Here is a 21,248-nt window from a genome sequence, read left to right as displayed (position 1 = left end):
AAGGAAACGTTCCTTTCAGGCACGGAGTCAATCTCTCCAAGAAGATGTCTCCCAAGACTTATGAGGAGATTGAGGGCATGAGAGACGTTCCCTATGCCTCAGCCGTAGGGAGCATCATGTATGCCATGCTGTTCACTCGCACGGAGTCAATCTCTCCAACCCAGGGCAGGAGCATTGGACTGCTGTGAAGAACATACTCAAATACCTTCGAAGGACAAAAGAGTTTTGTCTGGTATTTGATGGTAGTTCACTGCAAGTTCTAGGGTATACCGATGCCAATTTCCAGTCGGATCCAGATGATAGAAAGTCTACATCTAGGTATGTTTTCATGATAGAATCGTGTGCTGTTTGCTGGAAAAGCAGCAAACAGGGGTCCACTACAGATTCCACAACCGAGGCCGAGTACATTGCCGCAAGTGAAGCTGCCAAGGAAGCCGTGTGGATGAAGAAATTCATACACAAATTGGGAGCGATTTCGTCCAGCACATCACCCATCCCGTTGTTGTGCGACGACAATGAAGCGATCGCACAGGCTAAAGAGCCTCGGGCCCACTCGAGGTCAAAGCACATCAAGAGGAAGTACCATGTACTACGAGAGATCGTTGGTAGAGGGGACGTCCTAATTCAGAAGGTAGCATTAGCAGATAATGTGGCAGACCCATTGACTAAGCCACTGACACAGAAGGTGTTTGAGAAACACGTGGAAAGTATGGGACTCTGGCTTGTACCAGGTTGGACCTAAGTGCAAGTGGGAGTTGTTAGACAGTCTTGTATGCCCTTTGCTTCAATCTGATTTGATGTACTTTTGACATTTAGTGTAAATAAATAAAGTGCATGTTTGATTCATGTTGTTTGGTTTAATTCTGTGTAAGACCCTAAAACTGGACACTTATAGAGACTCGTGTTAGTTTTAAATGTTTACAACCATTGGATAAGTCTGGGGAGATTTATCCTGCCAAGGCTGATACTAGTGTGCCACCAAGTGTTGGGATGGCCCGTCCCGGACACCAAGGTAAGACCCAAGGCATATGCAGTATGGGATTACTCGAATCCTTGAACCGGACCAGATTTCCAGTATTGCCCTGGACCTTGGAGACAGATGGGCAAAACTGGAAAGTTACACCTGACCCCTAGACTCAATTATGATACTTCACTAGGTGTCGGATCAGGCTGTCTTTGATATGCCAATCAGTGAGATCCTTAGATGGGGATCAAAACCTGGGTATATGTTGGGACAGTCGGAGAATTCATCTGAGTGGGTGATCATAGTGACAGGATCAGCCCCTTTGTCGGACAAAGGTAATGATCGGGAATGCACTATCTCTGATGGAAACCAAACTACCGGCAGTTGATTTCAATCGTTGGAATTTTGTTTTGCAAAATTAATATATTTATATATATATGTACGGTTTCGAAATGTTTGCAAATGGTTTTAATTCCCGGGATCCATGTGAGTGGAGAGTGCGGCACTGTTCCTTGCAGCCGAGGGAGAGGTCCTCTCTTGTCGGGCAATGCTTGATCATTAAGGGCTGAGAGGTTAAGTGTAAGACCATTTAGGATAATACCTGTTGGGCTAATCTTGCACCTGTCCACAGTCCCTGGGTTTTTATAAGATGGCTTGGCCCAAGGACCACTTAATGTAAGTGTTGGGCCCATAGGGTCCATGTGATGGACTCAGGGGTTCACTGAGTTTTTCAGGGAATTCGGCTGAGCCTTGTATTAAAGGCTGGGCCGAACCCATGTGGCTGGTGTGTAGATTAAAGATTGGGTCCCACGCCATACAAAGAAGCCCAACTGGGCAGCAGATTGGAAACTAGTTAAACACTGAACACTTAATGGGCCAAAAGCCCATTTCGAGCTGGGCTGATATGATCACCCATCTATGGGGCGAATCCGAGATTAATGTTAGTAAAAGGATTGGGCCTTTAACTTTATCCACTCTAGGAGATCAAATTCAAATTAAATTTGAATCTGGTAACCTCCTGATAAGATCAGGAGTAAGCTAACTTAATCTGCAGATAGGATTAAGATAATCCCCTATCCAAGTACATATTTGGATTGGGATAACTCCTAATTAGAAGGTTTCTTAATCAACAAGAAAGGAAGAGAAACCCAAGAGAAATATATCAGATTTCGAACCAAGGGTTTGTGGTGCAAGAAATTATCCTACAAACAGAGATTAGATCTCATACAGACTCCAGAGAGAAGAGAGGCAATTCAGCCATCTTCGTCCCAGGAGTTCTCCTCTAGCCGCCGCCATTCCCTCTTGCAAGATTTGATCTTTGCAGCAATAGGGAGTCAAGAAATCAGTTCTTGACATTAGTCTTGCGAAAAAGACTGAGAAAGATTAAGTGTTCAGAGTTTCCAGATGATTCTTGCGAAGGATCCAGTATGTAGGATGCACCCTGCTGGTTCCGTTCCATCCACAGCTGTGTCATCTTCAGCAGGAGTGGATCTTGGTTTCTTCTTTGGGCGTGAACACCAACTTTGGGAGATACTGTTTCTCCGGATCAGGTATAATCCTCCATTTTTCCTTTTGGTTCAGATCTGGTTCGATTATGGTTCAATTAGGATCATTGAATATAGTATTCTAAATTTAGGGAATATGATTCCCAGTTGGGAGAAGGTAGGAAAATTTTTTGAAATTCGCCCACCCATTCCTTAACCTTTTGGCGTCCATTAGATGGATCCTACCATTCTTTCTGGAATAATTCTTTTCAGCCAATTTTAGAGTCCTACTGGCATAATATATTGGGCACTCGACTCCTTCATCATCTTCTTGCGTCAGTAGGCACCGTATTGCTTCCGGGTTCGATGCGATGTATACCTTAAACTCACGACCATTTTTGGGTGGTGACAGGGTTGGGGCTTTAGCTAAGGTACTTTTCAACTAGTTGAAAGTCTTCTGATGCTCTTCCATCCATTTGAACTCCACATACTTTTCACCAATTTCATCAGCGGTGTGGTCGTGTGTGCAAGGCCAGGGATGAACCTTCTACGGCAAGAAGCTTTTCCTAGAAAGGTCTTTAGCTGGGATCATTGGTTGGTGGTGGGAGATCTAGGACTGCTTTTACTTTGCTCTTGTCTGGGTGAATCCTGGCCTGGTCCACTCTGTATCCCAAAAACTTTCCAGACTATACTCCAGATGCACACTTCAAGACTGTACTCCAAATCCTGGCCTGGTCCACTCTGTTGAAAGTTTTTTACTGGCTAAACACCTTTCTTAACACACCAGGATGATCTTCCTATTTCCTTGCCTTAACCACTATGTCGTCGACATAACACTCAATCTCTTTGTGTAGCATATTGTGGAAGACACTCATCATTGCCCTCTAGTATGTGGCCTCAGCATTCTTCAGGCCGAAGGGCATCATCTTGTAATAGAAGTTCCCAATAGGTGTTCTAAAGGCTGTGTGAGGTGCATCTGTAGGGTCGATGAAGATCTGGTTGTACCCACTATAGGAATCTAGGAAGGAGAAGAGTTGGTTCCCCACCATCAAATCCATCAGAACCTCTATATTTGGTAGGGGAAATTCATCCTTGGGGCAGGCTTTATTTAAGTCCCTAAAATCAACACAACACCTACGATAAGGTTGGGAGGGGTTAGCTTTCAGTGGTGTGCTAAGGTCAGTTAACTAAGCTTGAGGTACTAACATGAGTTGCCCAATCTTCTTCTTTACTAGCACTATATTGGCTAGCCACCGAGGGTGCGCTATGGGTTTGATGAACCGTACTTTTAGAAGCCGCTCAATTTCATCTTTGATCTTCAAGGCTACCTCTAGCTTAAAAACCCTTTGGGGTTGCTTTACAGGCTTAACCTTAGGGTCTATACACAAGGTGTGTTTGGCGAGGGCCAAGTCCAGTCCTGGCATCTGGTCATATGACCAAGTGAAAACATCTTGGAATTCTGTGAGAGTGCACACAGATTAGTCTCTTTTAAATAGTCTTTAGCGTTTTGCAATAAAGAAATGTTCTTATCTTTCAATAGTGTGATAAACTTTTCTCTATCCTCGGCTCCTAGTTTGGTCGATATGTACAATGGCCTTTTCTCTGCTCCCTCTGCAGCCATGTTGACTTCTTCTAAGGGTTCCTTCACTGTGTCCATGGAATCTCTCATATGTTTAGGAGGTGTTTGAATCTCATCACAATATTCTACAATCTCTTCTTTTTGTTCCTATTATCGTAAGTGAATTTTAGTATCTTTTAATTTCGTTGATGACTATGTATTAACACCCCATTTTTTTAATGTTGTACCTTTGGTGTTGGCAATGTCTGTTCAGCTTGTAAGGTGTCCTCTTGCAATGAAATCATCGCAATGTCCTTTCGTAGAGATGTCTTAGTGAAATAGTTCTGGTTGAAACATTGTTCATAGGCACATTTTTATTAAAAGAAAAATGCCATAATTATCCCATTTAGGGTGCATGATTTCAAATTAGTGTGGGCACAACATACACAACTTGAGCATGATTTCAGATGCATAATTACACAAATGTTTTGACAGCAAAGCCTTTTGATGATAACAAACACTATTTCTATTGATTTAGAATAACACATCACACTTATAGAAGCCATATCATATCTTGCGATTATACATAAGGTCATACCTTTGGGATGGCCTTTTTGGCTGTCGGTGACTCACCATAGTCTGCGATAATGGTGTAGTAGATTTTTCCATCATCGCTAGTCACCCGTATGCATCTCGTCCTTTTCTTCTTCTCCAACATAGCCAGGGGATCGCTTGTAGGGTTCGACAATTGTACTCCCTCCACCTTGGCTATCCTTGTCTTACCTTCGTTAACCAGCTCAATTTAGTAAATCATGTCTTGCAGGTGAGCTTCTAACTTATCGAAGGGAACTCTAGTCACCAGAATCCTAATCATGCGTCCCTTTTGTTTGGCCTTGATGCACTGGTGGTATGTCAATGGGATGAGGGCTAGGCCATGTATTAGTGACCGCCCTAGTAGAGTATGATACACAATCCTTCCCGAGATGACCTGGAACTCTTGCACAATGAAAAATGGTCTGATTGCTACTTGTAACTCAATGGATCCCTCCGTGATAGATGCATTCCTGTTAAAGTCGGTCACCTCCATAGGTAAGCCTTTGATTGTCTCCTACAGTATATTCATCAACTTTAGCGTATGGATGGAGATCAAGTTGACAAAACTCTTGGGGTCCACCGTGGACCTTCTCATCTCAAAACCTCCCACCCTTGCCGTAACGTATAAGGGTCGATTATGGTGGGGGTCCATGGCCAACATGTCCTCTGGCGTGAATTCTATGCTGGTATGATTAGGCTGGTAGGGTTCCAAGGGACTTCTAAAGACTTCCGCTAGTGCCCTGATGGCTAGCTTCCTCATTGACGTGCGTGCTCCTTGCTTGCTGAAGAAGTGCTGGAGCTCTAGGCTTTGCTCTAGTTTTGCTACTAGCATGTCTAGTTGGTATTGGCTCGGTGACCCTACTACGTTAATACTCCCTCCTTGGGCGTGAGCTGGGAGGGGGTCGGTCTCTATTCGTGTAGGGTCACACTTCACGAACTCATCCAACTTTACTTTCTGCACGAATAACCTTCTCAAGTAGAAGCAGTCCATTAGGTCATGGTGTAGGGACTGGGGGTAATTGCACCACCTCCCCCTGCGTCTATCCTTCTCTAGGTCTACTACTGCCGGTGGCGGCGGTAAGCTGATCACTCGATCTTCGACCAGCTTGTTCATTATTATTATTACTTCCTCCTTAGTGCAGGGAAAAGGAGGAGGGATTGGCAAATAATTCCTTCTACCTTGATTATTGTTTCGGTAATAAGGCCCTAGTCTGGGCCTTGAGTTGTTGCGGGGCCTGCGGTCAATTGCATAGGCCTCATTCCTACCAAATTGTCCCAGTATCAGTGCGGACTGGGCTATGATGCTCTTGATTGTCCGCACTGTTCTCTTCGCGCATCGCCACAACTGGATGAATGTATCCTTTTCGATATTCTCAATGCCTATCCTATAGGCAGCTTGCATTCCTTGGATACACTATTCGACAAACCCCTTTTCTGTGGCGTGTTCATCGAAGACTGATTTGGTCAACTTCTAAAACCTCACGATATAAGCCAAGAGGTCTTCTCCCAAACATTACTCTATGTTCCTTAGGTCGGCTATCATCAGCGTCCCCTCCAGGGTGAACCATTTAGACAAAAACCTTTTGGCTAGTTTGGCCCATGAATCTATGCTTCCGACAGTAAGATTGACAAACCACGTGTATGTTGGCCTCATCAAAGACTTTGAGAACTCACAAACTTTTAGGTTGTCGTCGAGGGTGAAGGACCCCAGAGCATCCTCAAACTTACTGATGTGTTCCTGTAGGGTAGGGTAGGGTTTGTATAGAATCCTATTAGAGTAGGGTTTCTATAGGACGGCCGAGTCTTTGGCTCGGTTGTGACTTTCCACTACCAACTCTTGAACATATTCCCTCAGCTCATCCCAGCTGAGTGGAGCCTCTGTTACTAGGTCTACTTAAGGGAATGTTCTAGGTTGACTGGTGGGGTGTTGCCCTGTTTACACAGGTGAGGGTTGACCTTGTGGGGTCATTCTGGGTGTGGTGCTGACCGAGTTGGAGGCATGGTAGCTGGTAAGGATGTCAGCGGGAGCAGCGACTAGAGTGAAGGGTGACTGTTTGGCCTGAGCTAGCCGCTAGAGGAGGATTTGCAAGGCAATCCTTGTTTCATCTTGCATTCACTCGATTTTTTTCATACCGAGCCTTAAAACAGGCTTCAAACTCGTACACCTTGTTCAAAAGGATTTCGATATCATCCTGGTTAGTCATCTCTGTCTCATACTGGTTTCCAGTTTTTGGGTTAACGTCTTTTGAAATAGTGATGTGTTCCTCAGAGATGGGTGTAAGGTTTGATGAGGGGTGATTTGGCCTGACCTAGTATAAGGGACACGTGGAAGCGACCTGCCAGCCAGGTGCCAGATCGACATGTGAAGACACGCAGCAGAACGGGGGACCTCAGGTGCTCGGTCACTTCGGAGCCCAATGCACCTCAGTACCCACTTGTGCTGAGGTGTCAAGTAACCAAACTAAGAATCTCAATAGACATCTCCAAACATCTGGGGATCACGCCATATAACGGTAAGCCTTATCCTCATCCTGCCCGGATCGGAGGGAAAAGATAAACCTCATTGATTGGTGCGTTACTCTCTTACTAAAGCGGAACGGATCTGAATGTCATGGGGCAAAGGTCTCGGGAATGTCTTGTGAAGCCTACGGCAGCCCATCTATATAAAGGCATCAACCCCCAGGACCCAGGTACGCGCGATTATTTGCTTACTAGCTCTCTCTACACTCAAGCTTTTTGCTTGCAACCAAGATAGCACAATACTGACTTAAGTATCGGAGTGACCTTGCCAAGTTATTCACCCCGGGTTCTCTAATATGTTTTCTTGTGGTTCGAACCAGCTCATTACACAACCAGCTTCTAGGTCATCTTCTAGCGAGGAGCTTCCAGATCGCGCACCATCAATTGGTGTCATCTGTGGGAAACGATTGAAAGGTCAGCACTATTTCTCACCATCCATCGTATTCTTTCTCAATGGCATCATCTAGCAACAATGGTAAGGGCATTGTTATGAATGCCACTAGGGGGCAAGATTACCAAATGTCACTCCCTCAAGACCCCTCAGTGACTATCAGGCAATTCACCATTCCCCTGACTGCTTCAGGGATACCCCCTCCGCCAGTGCCTCAGACAACCCAACAGGTGAACGTCCCATTTCCCCAGGTGAACACCTCATTCTCAGAGCCTTCTATGTGTCCTCCTGGGGTCAGGAATTCTTAGTTCGATGACCTTGTTCAGAGTATCAGGACAATGCAGATCCAAATGTAGTAGAACCACCAATTCCAACAGTTTCAACAATATTATTTCTACCAACAATACCAACAGTAGTTTCCACCACTGCAGCCAAGCCAATAGCAGATTCCACCTCAACACACAGGTCAGTATCAAGGTCAAAATCAAAAGCACAAGGCCCATCAGAGTGTCCGCCAATCTCCCCATCGAGGTAAGGGAACCTCGTAGGTACCGGTCACTCCCGGGGGCCAAACCCCACCTCAGGGCAGGACGGACGGGCAGCACACTCCCCCAGTTTCTCAAAGGTGGAACCAGAAGGACAGGCTCGAAGCTAGCCAGCCCAAGAGGAACAATTAGCATTAACTTTCGTGGTTGGAGAACAACGGATCGCGACATGATGATCGCCAGCTCGGGGCCCGGAGTGTGGGATCAAGACAAGACCCCTCGACACCCCATAATAGCCAGCGCCGGTCTCGAGGCCAAGAAGGAGTAGCAAAGGGGAACCATGATCCACCTCGCGACAGTGCTCGGTAGCGAGAATGGACCAGGATTGAAGTACCAGACCATACAGAAGTCAGCAGCACTAACATCGAGCCAGGAAAGAAGCAACAGTGGTGGCGTCTCAAGACTCATCGTTCCTCAACCAACAACAGCCCATCATTAAAAGATAGCCAACTGCGGGAACGAAGTAAAGAAAGGGAGGAAGTGAGCTCGGTGGCTACGAGATCGGCTACGACATTGTTGAGCTGATCCTCTCCCATGTCACCCAAGCTACTAGCAGTCCCGGTGTCGAAAGATTTCAAGGTACCGTCATTGAACAAGTGCATCTCGCATGGGGTCGATGAAGCATGTACGTGTGTGGATTTCTCGACCACTTTCAAAGGATTAACCCGAGCTTGGTACAAGAACCTTGCTCCAGGCTCCACTAGAAGTTGGGAACAGTTCGTGGACATGTTCACAGCCCATTTCATCACTAATAAGAAGTGCTCGGAGTCACAAGAGATCTTTTTGAACGTGGTGCAGAGGGAAGGCAAGTCGATCCAGAGCTACATCAAACATTTCAATGAAACGTATTTACAGATACTAGAGCTCGACCTAACAGTACGCCTCACCGCAGCTTGGAAAGGAGTCATGCACAAGGAGTTCAGGTGGTATGTCGGAGTGAATCGGCCGAAGACTATTACAAGGTTTCTCGCATTAGTTGAGAGATTCACAAGCATTGAAGAAGTGCTCACTTAGAAATCAGAAAATAACAAGGCAAGAAGAGAAAGAGAGAAGAAGAAGGTACGAGCAATAGCAAACACAAAAGAATGAAGAGCAAGTCGCCAGGGAGAAGAAGTAAGTCACCTCGCTCTAGGAGTAAGTCCCCCTCTTGAAGCTATAGGGTCGGGTCGGCAATCTAGGACCCTTCCTGTAGAAAGAACTAGCTACACTCCCCTCAATGCAAAACGAGGAGAGATCCTGATGGCTATTAAGGACTCCTCCTTCGTCAAATGGCCACCTAGGGTACGGAGAGTTCCAGCGATTAGGAACTCGAATGTGTACTATTGCTTCCATCGGGACCTTGGTCACAACACAGAGAACTACCAGAACCTCCATGACGAAACCAAAGAGCTCATTTTCCATTGATACTTGTGGAATTACATCTTACACGAAGAGAAAAGACAGAAAAGACAAGGGGACCGGTAGGGAGATCGGCAGGCAGAGCGAGCAGCCACTTCGGTAGCTACCAGAAGAAAGACCGATCTGAGGGGTGATCAATATGATCACCAGTGGATCCATTGTGGTGGGGTCTACCATAGAAACAGGGAAGACATCAGTTAGAGAACTAAAGCACGAAGTGTCAAACCCACCAAAATGACCTTGGATAGAAGAGCCCATCTATTTCACTGAGGATGATGTGCGTGGGATACAGTACCCTCACGATGACTATCTTGTGGTGAAGCTGGTCATTAACGACTTTGAAGTAAAGCGAATTTTGGTTGACTCAGGCAATTCGGCCGACATCCTATTTAAAGAGACTTTCGACAAGCTACAGTTGAAGCAAAGCGACTTGGAGCCAGTAGACACACCCTTGGTAGGATTCAGCGGTGAAGAAGTCAGACCCCTTGGATGGATTACGGTACCAGTAGAGGCAGGAATGTGGCCGAACATAGTGAGGTTCGAGCATACCTTTCTGGTGGTCACGACTTTGTCCCCCTACAACGTGATCATAGGTCGGCCCATCCAGCACGTCTTACATGCAATAGTATTGACATACTACCTGGCAATGAAGTTCCCGATGGATTATGGAGTAGGGGTTGTATGGGGCGATCAACTCGAATCCCAGAAGTGCTACCTGGCTGCCCTGAAAGGAAAGGCAAAACTAGCAGAAGACATCGAGCTAGAACAACCAGCGGACTACACCGAGGAGCGAGCTGCCCCAATGGAGGAGATAGTCCACATACTAGTTTCCGAGACTGATCTGGTGAAGACTCTCCAAATCGGTGCCCTGATAAGCGAACCGCTCCGAAATCAACTAGTAAGTTTCCTACTTAATAATTTAAATATTTTTGCTTGGTCCATGGTAGAAATACCCAGCATAGACCTTAGTGTGATTACTCACAAGTTAAATGTGGACCCTTTAGTCGGGCCAATTAGACAAAGAAAACGCAACCTCCCTTGGAGCGGGGGAGGGTAGTCAATGAGGAGGTCGGAAAGCTCGTCGTCGCAGATTTCGTCAGTGAGGTCCATTACCCGAGCTGGGTGGCCAACCCCGTGTTGGTGAAGAAGGCCAATGGAAAATGGCGCATGTGCATCAACTACACTGACCTGAATAGAGCCTGCCCAAAGGACTGCTTCCCCCTTCCCAGAATAGACTACCTGGTAGATGCAACCTCGAGACATGAGTTGCTGAGCTTCATGGATGCCTACTTCCGGCTACAATCAGATTAGGATGTACATAGCTGATCAGGATAAGACTGCCTTTGTAACCGAGCTCGGGCTGTACTATTATAAAGTCATGCCCTTTGGTTTGAAGAACATTGGAGCAACTTTCCAGTGACTTGTAAATAAAATTTTTGAACCTTTGATTGGCAATAAAATAGAGTGTTATGTTGACGACATGGTCATGAAGACCCAGTTTTCCATTTCTTTAATTGATGATTTAAATGCAGTTTTTCAAATTCTAACGAAATTTAATATGAAACTTAACCTGAACAAGTGTGTCTTCAAGGTCATGTCGGTCAAGTTCCTCGGTTACATAGTGAACCGATGTGGCGTCGAAGCCAACCCGAATAAAATTGAGGCCATTTTAGAGATGAGGTCACCCCAAAAAATAAAGAAGGTTCAGAGACTCACTAGCCGGGTAGCTGCTTTCAGCCGGTTTATGTCTAAATCGGCGGGTCGGTGCCTACTTTTCTTTAAGGCAATAAAAACAAACAAAGATTTTGCATGGATTGAAGAGTGCTAGCTCACGTTTGATGAGCTAAAAAGGTATCTAAGTACCACCCCATTTTTGACCTGACCTGAGGAAAGAGACGAGTTGAAACTGTACCTTTCGGCGAGTGACGAGGTGGTCAGCCCGATACAAATTAGAGAAGTAGACCGGGTCCAACGACCAGTCTACTATGTAAGCAAAGTTTTGTAGGATGCAGAAACTAGATATCCCGACATCGAGAAGCTTGCTTATGCACTAGTAGTAGCAGCTCAGAAACTACGTTCATACTTCCAAGCCCATACCATTGTTGTCCTCACCAACAGACCTCCAAGGCACATTTTGCTTAAGCCCAAGGTATCAGGGAGGTTGACGAAGTGGTCAATCGAACTAAGTGAATATGACATTCGGTTCGAGTCATGTCCGATGGTCAAAGCCCAAGTCTTGGTGAACTTCATAGAAGAGTGCACGTTCAATATGCCAGCCCCTGAACTGACCGATCCTACTAACACATTGGAGGCATTGACCAGTTTAGCACCGGTCCTGGGCAGGATAGGACCGACCTGGAACGAGGAGCCCTGGATCCTCCACATAGACGACTCGTTCAACCAGCGAGGAAGTGGTGTTGGACTGATACTATACGGCCCGAGCAAGGTGAAGTTGGAGTATGCTTTCCAGTTCAGATTCGAGGCATCGAACAATGAGGCAGAATACGAGGCACTAATTGTTGGGCTCAACTTAGTGAAGGAAATGGGTGTGAAACACCTCATCGTGTATAGAAACTCTCAGCTAGTAGTGAACCAAGTCAACGGCAACTACGAAGCTCGCGATTCAACCATGGCAGCTTACCTGAATAAGGTTAGAGAAGTCCTACCACACTTTCATTCTTGCTTCATTAGGCAGATACCGAGGTCCAAAAATGCTAAGCCCGACGCCTTGTCACGATTGGCAAGCACTAGCGACAACACGATGCAAATTGTGTACATATAAGACCTACCTCGGCCCAGCATTCTCTGGGGGGCAGAAGAGGTCGCTCCCGTATTGAAAGAGGAACCGAGCTGGGTCAACCCGCTCATTGATTATCTGCTCATGGAACCCTACCGGCGGAACCCAATGCACCTCGGAGGGTAGAGCATCAATTAGCTCGATACGTCCTTGTCGACGGATGGCTGTATAGGAGGTCCTTCACGCTCCCCTACCTACGTTGGTTATGACCTTTAGTAGCCAAACTAGTACTTCGCGACATCCATGAAGGACTATGCGAAGGGCACTTGTGGGGCAGAGCGCTCACCGAAAAAGCACTAAGATAGGGGGTTATTACTGGCCTACCATGAAGGCAAATGCAATTGAACTCGTCAAGAAATGCGATAAATGTTGGAGGCATGCCAACATCCTCCATCGAGTTGCTACTGATCTGAAATACTTGACCAGCCTGTGGCCCTTCGCGCAATGGGGCATCGACATCCTTGGTCCATTTCCTTTGGTAACCGGGCAGGGGAAATTCTTGGTCGTAGCAGTGGACTACTTAACAAAGTGGGTGGAAGCTGAATTGTTAGTAAGCATTACAGCTCGTAATGTGCAGAACTTCTTTTGGAAGAACATTGTGTGCCATTTTGGATTGCCCAAGGTGCTGATAATGGACAATGGGAAGCTGTTTGAAGACATCAAATTCTAAAATCGGTGTGCCGAGATGGGGATTCAGCAAAATTTCACTTCGGTAGCACACCCGTAAGCGAACGGACAGGTTGAAGTGACGAACAGGGCTATTCTCTATGGACTAAAAGCTCGCTTTGCGCGAGCTAAAGGGTTGTTGGTGGATGAGTTTCCTAACATCCTTTGGGCCTATAGGATGACTATCAAGACTGTGACCAGTGAAACGCCCTTCAACCTCACATATGGAATGGAGGCCATGATTCCGGCAGAAATCGAAGTACCAACATTGCGGCTCAAGGCATACGACCAAGGGGCGAATGGCGACAAGCTACTAACTTGGATTTGATTGAAGAAGTACGTAGCCTGGCCTATATCCGGACTACAATTTATTAGCAGCGAGTAGCTCGGTACTACAATGCTCGGGTTAGGAAACGACAGTTTCAAGTCGGTGACCTGGTGCTCTGCATGGTCATGGTACCTGAGCCTAGTGTGGGTAAGCTCGGACTGAACTGGGAGGGTTTGTACCGGGTGAGATGAGTTTTCAGAGAAGGCACATATGAGCTCGAGACTATTGAAGGAAAACAAGTGCCTTGAGCTTGGAACATTGACAACATGAGGAGATATTATTTATGAGCTCGCGATTCCAACACAACCAAAAATTTACTAAGTCCACTAGACCACCGAGTTGGTCAAAAGGACGTTGAGCTGGAGAGAGGAATATAAGTCGTCTTCGACATAGGTGTGCTAAGACCTAGTTGCCTCTTCGGCATAGGTCTGCTAAGATCGAGTCGCCTCTTCGGCATGGGTAGGTAAGTTCTAGTCGCCTCTTTGGCATAGGCGTGCTAAGACCTGGTCGCCTCTTTGATAACTTTGTATTTTGATGCCTTAACGACATCATTTTAGGGTTACCTAGGCAATAGAAAAATCAAAATGTGCCATTTTCCCAATTAAATTCTATATTGTGATCTCTGAGGGTCCCTGTGCAAATCCTAGGGAAAATTGGAGAAGTTTTAGGGTTGAAATGCAGTTTTTGGGAAGCTGGTGTTAATTCTAGTTGAGAGAGGGGGTGTTTTGTGAAAAATTGAGCATAGGAGGGCGCCTCCTATCTGCCAATCCTAGATAGGCGCCCATCCTACTGTATTAGCATACTCCCTTCTCCTTAGCAAACCCTAGGGCACCTCCCCACTCATTCTTTTTACCTATAATCTCAACCATCCATGCCTTAGCAGCCCATCATACCCTTAGATCTCTCCCTATACAGCATCCTATCCTTACACCTTACCCCTTAAACCTCAACCAATCACTTTAGGGTGCCACATCACACCAACCAATCACATTTCTCCAATCTAGGCGCCCAAATCTCTGCCCTACATAATGTTGGACGCCCTCTCCTTCTCTTCTCAGCCTTAAAATCACCTTAGAACAATCCTAACCCTCCATTCTCAACCCTAGGGCACCCATATCTCTGTAAAAACCCAGTTGTCGTCCCTCTCTTTCTCTCTAATCCTAGTTTTGTCCACCCTTCTCTATAAAAAGGACCCCAAGGGCACTGGAGAAGGGGCTAGTCAATTCACCCAGTTCACAAGGCTAAGGTTTCCTGAGGAGTTCAAGGGTTGAAGAAGGGAAGGACACCCAGATCTTGTCAGGAGGGGTTCCTGCAAGCAGTCCAGCCAATCTACAACTACTGCCACTGGATTTGATCAACCATCCTTTTCATTTTCTTTATTTTCTTTTATGTTATTTTTATTCTGGCAATCTTTTAGATTTAATTTTGGTTAGATTTTGCCCCCAAGTAAGACGAAAGGTTGTTCTTGAGAAGTTCAAGGGTAGAGGAAGAGGAGAACGCCTAGGCAAGAGGAGGGGTTCCTGCTTGTAGTTCGCCTAGCCACTACTGCCACTTCTGGATCTAGATCCCAACCAGTTTACCATAGTTTTAGATTTACTTTTTATGCGTGATTTTATTTTCCCTTTTTTAATTTCCAGTTTTTATTTTATTTCTGCAATTTATTTTTATCAAATTTAATTTTTGTCTTCCTTTCTGCAGATCTGAAATTCGGCCAGGTAAGATGGAAGGCCTAGCTCGAGGAGTTTGAGGGTCAAAGGATAGATCCGGAGACTGCTACCTTTAACCAAGTTGAAGATTTTTTATTTAGTTTTTCTTTATTTCTGTTATTTATTTATTTATTTTTCTGCAATTTTTACTTCCAACATTGTTAGAATTTTATTTTAATGGATTCCATTTTAGTTAATTAAAGTTTGTGTTTCTACAATCTCAAGTCTTGTTATTTTGTCCGGATTAAAGTACGTAACAATTTTTCCCTCGCTTCCTTGTGGATACGACCCCTTTCTCACCACTAACTGCATTCTGTAGTTATTTTGAGAATCGAAAAATTTATAAATATTGAAATTGATGTTCTGAAGTGGTTAACGACACACTTTCGGACACACCAAGTTTTTGGCACCGTTGTCGGGGAAGCAACGGAGAAAAAAATTATTTTCTTTGTTCAGATCTGTTTAATTATTTTTTTTTTATTTTCGTTTCATTACTTGATTTATAATCTCATTTTAATTCTTGTTTCTCTTTGATTTTGCAGGATGTAAAAACAAAAGGTGGGGTACCGAAGCGTTGCCGAACTACTAAAGAAAAGAGAAGAAATGAGAAATTGGGATTGCGATTCAAGTGTAGTTGTCCCAATTTAATCTTGTTTTTTTTGTTTTTATTTTCGAATTCTTTTTGGTAAAGTAGTGTTTTCGAATTCTTAGTTAATTATTTTTATTTCTTGATAGATCCGATTTATTTTTTTAGGTTTTTTTTTGTCTCGTTCTTAGATATATTTTTTTTCTACTTATTTCTGGGTTCGAATTGGGTTTTTCATTTTTCGTTTCTAGAATCTATCACTCCTGGAACTTTTTGTTTCTTTGATCTTTTTCTTTTAGTACTAGGTGCGTTATTTCCTTAGTTGTCGTTCTCTTATTTTTTTTGTTTTTATTGATTTCTGTGTTCTTTTAAGTTTTGAATTAGTAGGTGTAGTTATTTTTCTTAGATCTAGTTTTTATCTTTGTTTTAATCTCTTGAGCGAACTAGATTTCTGTTTAGGATTGTTAGGTTCTGTTTTTTTCTTTATTTTTATATTTGAAACTCACTTCATTTCTTTGATTTTTCTAATTGCCGCATATTCTTATTTTTTTATTTTCTTTTTAATTTTTAGAGTAGTGAACTCCCTTCTAAATCTTCATTTATATAGTATTAATTTTTTGCAAAATTAGTTCCTTTATTTTTCTGTTTTCTGTGATTAATTGTTGTTGTAATTAATTGCTCCCTTAATTAGTGGTTTAATTGAATAATTGATTGTTAATTAGGAAATTTTTCAAAATTTCGAATTTGTGTTTAAATTTCAAATTTTGAATTTTAATTTGAATCTAAATTTGATTTTGAATTTGAATTTGAATTTAAAATTCAAAATTTAAATTTCAAATTTTCAATTTCAAAAAAAAAATTAATATTTTAAATTTTTTTGCATTTGCATTCCAACATTTAGGGTTTGATATGTTCTAGAGAATGCATCATATAGGATTGTATAATTGCTGAAATTATCTTGTTTGTTGCTAATGTGTTAGGGTTTTTCATTTTTTTAATGTTCCCTTTGCTGAATTAGTTTGTTCATGCATTGTAATTAGTTGCATTTATTTTGTTTATTGTGTTTTTCCATTAATCCATTTAAGGGCAATCCAATTTAAATAAGATAAGGTGGGGATTTCATCACCCTTCCTTGGTCCAAAAACCACCACCCTTTCACGTGCAGTTCACCCTAAACCTTAATTTAAAATTTGGATAGCAAGATCCTTTAGGGGTCCCCACACATTTGATTCAAAATTGTGCTGAATTTTAGGGAAGCTTGTAATTTCTTTCCATAACCGGTGGTTGGTGTCTAAGGAAAGAGGTTAACCGGCTAAGCTTAAGCAGGTTTTGTGGTTACATAATTAGGTCCTTGTGAGAGCAAGGGGAGCCTCCCACATCCCCACCTCTTACCTGGCTAACCAAAGGAAGTGGTGTAATTCCAAGTGAACCTAAGAGGATTCACATTGGTTGAACCCCTAGTTTAGGAAACCTTAGTTTAGCCCCTAGGTTGTGTGTTTTACTTGTTTGTGCTTAATAAAAAAAAAAAATAAATAAATAAAATGAATTCAATGGCCGGAATTTGTGGATGAGAAACTACTTCCAACCTAAGCCACAGATTAGATTGGAACCATGTGTCTCAACAACTGGATAAGATTAATGGGATGGCCCAAGGACTTGATCAAGCCCTTGCTTTTCGTCAACAAATTGGCCCATACCCAACCTTGTCATCATACCCAACATGTTCCATCTGTGCAAGCCCAACCCATCATGTTAGCTAGTAACCTATGGTAGGCCCATGTCAACCAGTCATTCTAGACCAAGTACATGCAGTTGATGGATTTTTCCAACCCAATTTCGCTTATTGGGCCCAAGCCCAAGAAACGACACTGCTAGATGAGCACTCTCAATGGCTAGAAGCCCAAATTCATTGTAAGTATAATGATTACCCTGGGACTCAACCGACTCAGCCATGTCAAGCCAACCCTCAGTCCCAGCAGTACCATCCATCTAACTCCATGGTCCAGCAATTTTAAAGGCCACAAGTGCAGAGCCAATTCCAGTAGACTAACCCTAGGAACCAGCTGGTTCAACATTATCAGGTTTACCCACAACCTCATCGGACTAGTATAGTTGATGACAAATTCATGTAGCTTCAGCAACTGATTCTAACTCAGTAGCAGTCCATTGCTAGATTAGAGAGCCAAATAAGATAGCTAGCCAAAGCCAATGCGAGGAGAAGTAAGGTAACTACCGAGTCAACTGGTTGCGAATCCTAACTGTGGATACGACCCCTGTTTCACCACTAATTGCATTTTGTAGTTATTTTGAGAATAAAAAAAAAATTATAAATATTGAAATTAGTGTTTCAAAGTGGTTAATGACACGCTTCCGGACACACCACTCTTTGGCATGGGTAGAAAAGTCCTAGTCACCTCTTTGGCATAGACGTGCTAAGACCCAGTCACCTCTTCGGCATGGGCAGATAAGTCCTAATCGCTTCGGCATAGGCAACCAGAAACCTAGTCGCTTCGGCATGGGTAGATAAAGTATCACGTGCGCAGACAGGTCAGACATATACCCTATAGTGTCTGTTCACCTCAGCGTACAGCGAGATCGGGTAACTCCTAGTCGGCCCTATTTATAGTCACCTTGACTGGGTTTCAATGGTCGAGATCTATGCGATCTGATGGCTTCCATCAAAACCGGTTGCACGTCTCCCAAGATGAAAATCAGTTGAGTGCGTGTTTTGATGTCCGCAGAATTTATAAAACGGTGTGGCATTTGCGCGTACCCAGTACATGATCTTGGCTCTCACCACTCGAGCCAAATGGGTCATGATGGTCCAACCAAAGAGTTGCCCTCCAAACCACCTGGAAGTCATGCCAAATCCACCTGGGATCGCCATGAACTCCCCACACCGTGTCAGAACCCAAGGCATGGGGAGTGGGGGCCAATTGATGAGGGGTGATTTGGCTCGATCTAGTATGCAAGGGACACGTGGAAGCGACTTGCCAGCCAATTGCCAGATCGACATGTGAAGACACGTCAGCAGAACGGGGGACCTTGGGTGCTCAGTCACTTCGGAGCCCGGAGCCTCGGTACCCACTTGTGCCGAGGTGTCAAGTAACCGAACTAAGAAGCACAACAGTCGTCTCCGAACTTCTCAGGATCACACCGTATAATGGTAAGCCTTACCCTCATCCCGCCCGGATCGGAGGGAAACGATAAACCTCATTGATTGGCGTGTTACTCTCCATCTAAAGCGGAATGGATCTGAACATCAAGGGGTGAAGGTCTCGGGAATGTTTCGCAAAGCCTATGATAACCCATCTATATAAAGGCATCAATCCCCAGGACCCAGGTACGCGCGATTATTTGCTCACTAGCTTTCTCTACACTCAAGCTTTTAGCTCGCAACCAAGATAGCACAATACTGACTTAAGCATCGGAGTGACCTCGCCGGGTTAGTCACCATGGGTTCTTTGATCTATTTTCTTGTAGTTCAAACCAGCTCACTACGCAACCAACTTCCAAGTCATCTTCCAGCTAGGAGCTTCCAGATCGCGCACCATCAACGTTGATTCTACAGGCAGCCATCCTTTATGATCAAGGACGAAACTAGAGATTTTAGTGTAAGTAGGAGGTGGTTAGCTAGGCTAGGGGGATGGTCTCCTTGAAGGATAGAGGAAGACTAGGAGTAGGGAATCAACTGAAGGGTTAGGGTAGAGGGAGTGATGAGACGGCTTGAGCAGGGAATCCAATGATGGGGTTAATCAATGATTGAATGAATGAATTTCGTTATGAGGGGGATCCCTATTTATAGGGAAGGATCCCGAGATCCCGAAAGGAAGGATCCAAAAGCATTTGTTTTCTACTAGGAAAGAGAATATTAGATTTGTTGTCCGCCATTAAGGAGTGTTGCTAGGGTTTCGCCACGTGTTCTTATGGGATATCTTGAAGGTTGACTTTTCTTTCACCCGAGGATCCTCATAACTCACATGTACTACCGCCTTTTGCATCTCACTTAACCGACGTAGCATTCGTGATGCCATTATTTAGTGGGCATCCTTTATTAAATCTACGTGGCATTCGGTCATGCATGTAACCGGTATTTGGGCTTAGTTTTGGTTAACTGCGGCTCCGCAATGGTTCAGGGTTTATCATAAGACCGCATTTCTCCAGGGTTCATCGCAAAACCGCATGTATTTGAGGTTTATCGTAGGGTTGTGCGCGACCAAGGTTCATCGCATGATTGTGCGTGTATAACATTCATCGTAGGTTTAACTAAAACTTGTTTTAGGCTCGTACCAAGCACAAATCCGTTGCGATCATGCGATAAGCCGTGTGTTCATCGCGAGTGTGTGACACATTATAAGTTCATCATAGGCGACCAATAAACTACAGGCCAATCGCAAGCGCAAGCATCTATATGGTATCCATTTAGTGTTTTTTGTGCTCTGAAGGACTAAGCGAGCACTATGTACCTACAGCTACCATTTCTCGTCTCCTATAGGAATAATCTAAGAAGCTTTTTCTAGATTTCTGTGTCATAGCCTCGAGGTCTGCTAAGTTAAGCATTAATTCCATGTTATAAGAGAAATGTTCAAAAAGTGTTTCAGATACATCCTTCTAAGTCTTCTTATTCTCAACATATCTCTAGAAATGATCTTTAAATGATTCAGACTGCACACTTTACCATTATACTTAATTGCAAAATTCGGCATATTGAACATTTTAGGTAATTTGGCATTAGAGTAGAGACACAACTCCTTCAAATTAGTGTTCTTAGGTCAAGCACTCCTTTCACCTTTTGCATATTCTCCAACTTTTCTACATCATCCTTGAGTGAGGTTTGGAAGATAAGGGGCATAGGAACTTTGGGTTCATTATCATCGAAAATGGTGGTGATAGGCTGCCACTTAGATTGTAGAGGAGGGTTGAATGTGGCTTGTGAAGTAGGTTGAGGAACTGATTTGGTGAAGACAAAAGGGAAAGGCAGGACTGTGATGGGTATAGATGTAAGGTGTTGGCCAAGGATGGGGTAGACATTGGTATGGTTGGTGGTGTGGAATGGACTGAGATTGTTCAATGCGATGAGTGGTCAATTAAGCTAACGCTTGATCTAAAGTTTAAGATAATCACTGCAGGGGAATGAGGTTGACATCCTAGATTCTGTTGTAGAGGTTATTATTCCATGGTGTGGGCCAAATGACCGGGAATTGTTGACATGATCTAACAAGAGAGGTTATTGCCCCATGGCTGCAAGGCTACCAGTCTTCATCCTCTACCCATACAGGTCTCTCAAATTGGTGATTAGCTGAAATCTTTCAACCAGCCTCACTGATTTTGAGTTATCACCACAAGAGATAACTCAAAATCATAAAAGTAAACATGAATGATATTCTTACAAATTCAAGATCCATGCCTAAAAACATGTTTATCATACACATGATAGGTGAATACAATCATGAAATATTGCATTACTATTGATTAGAAGTATCATCAAGTATTTCTATTCCTACTTGTGAAAAATCAAATATTCAATTATCCATCCCAAATCAATACTTGAAACGGACAATGAACAATGAACTTTAAGAGCCATTTAATTGTTATTGAAAATCAACGTTTTAAAAAACGACCTAGAAATGGAACCATTTTGGCCACTGATTTCTGGGTTGATGGTCTGATTGTTCGGTTCGAATAGACGGCCTGTTCTGACAATAAAATTA

At 43.8% G+C, this 21,248-nt stretch overlaps 1 pseudogene; it reads left to right on the top strand.

Annotated features, from left to right (window-relative positions):
* The first annotated feature begins 11,672 nt into the window (after window positions 1–11,672).
* LOC148791668 (F-box protein AUF2-like) overlaps window positions 11,673–21,248 on the top strand; it is a 41,706-nt pseudogene continuing 32,130 nt past the window's right edge.

Source organism: Nelumbo nucifera, chromosome 5 (assembly GCF_055504915.1).
Source record: "Nelumbo nucifera cultivar China Antique chromosome 5, China Antique-T2T, whole genome shotgun sequence".
NCBI lineage: Eukaryota > Viridiplantae > Streptophyta > Magnoliopsida > Proteales > Nelumbonaceae > Nelumbo > Nelumbo nucifera.
This window is presented reverse-complemented; position numbering and strand designations above follow the sequence as displayed.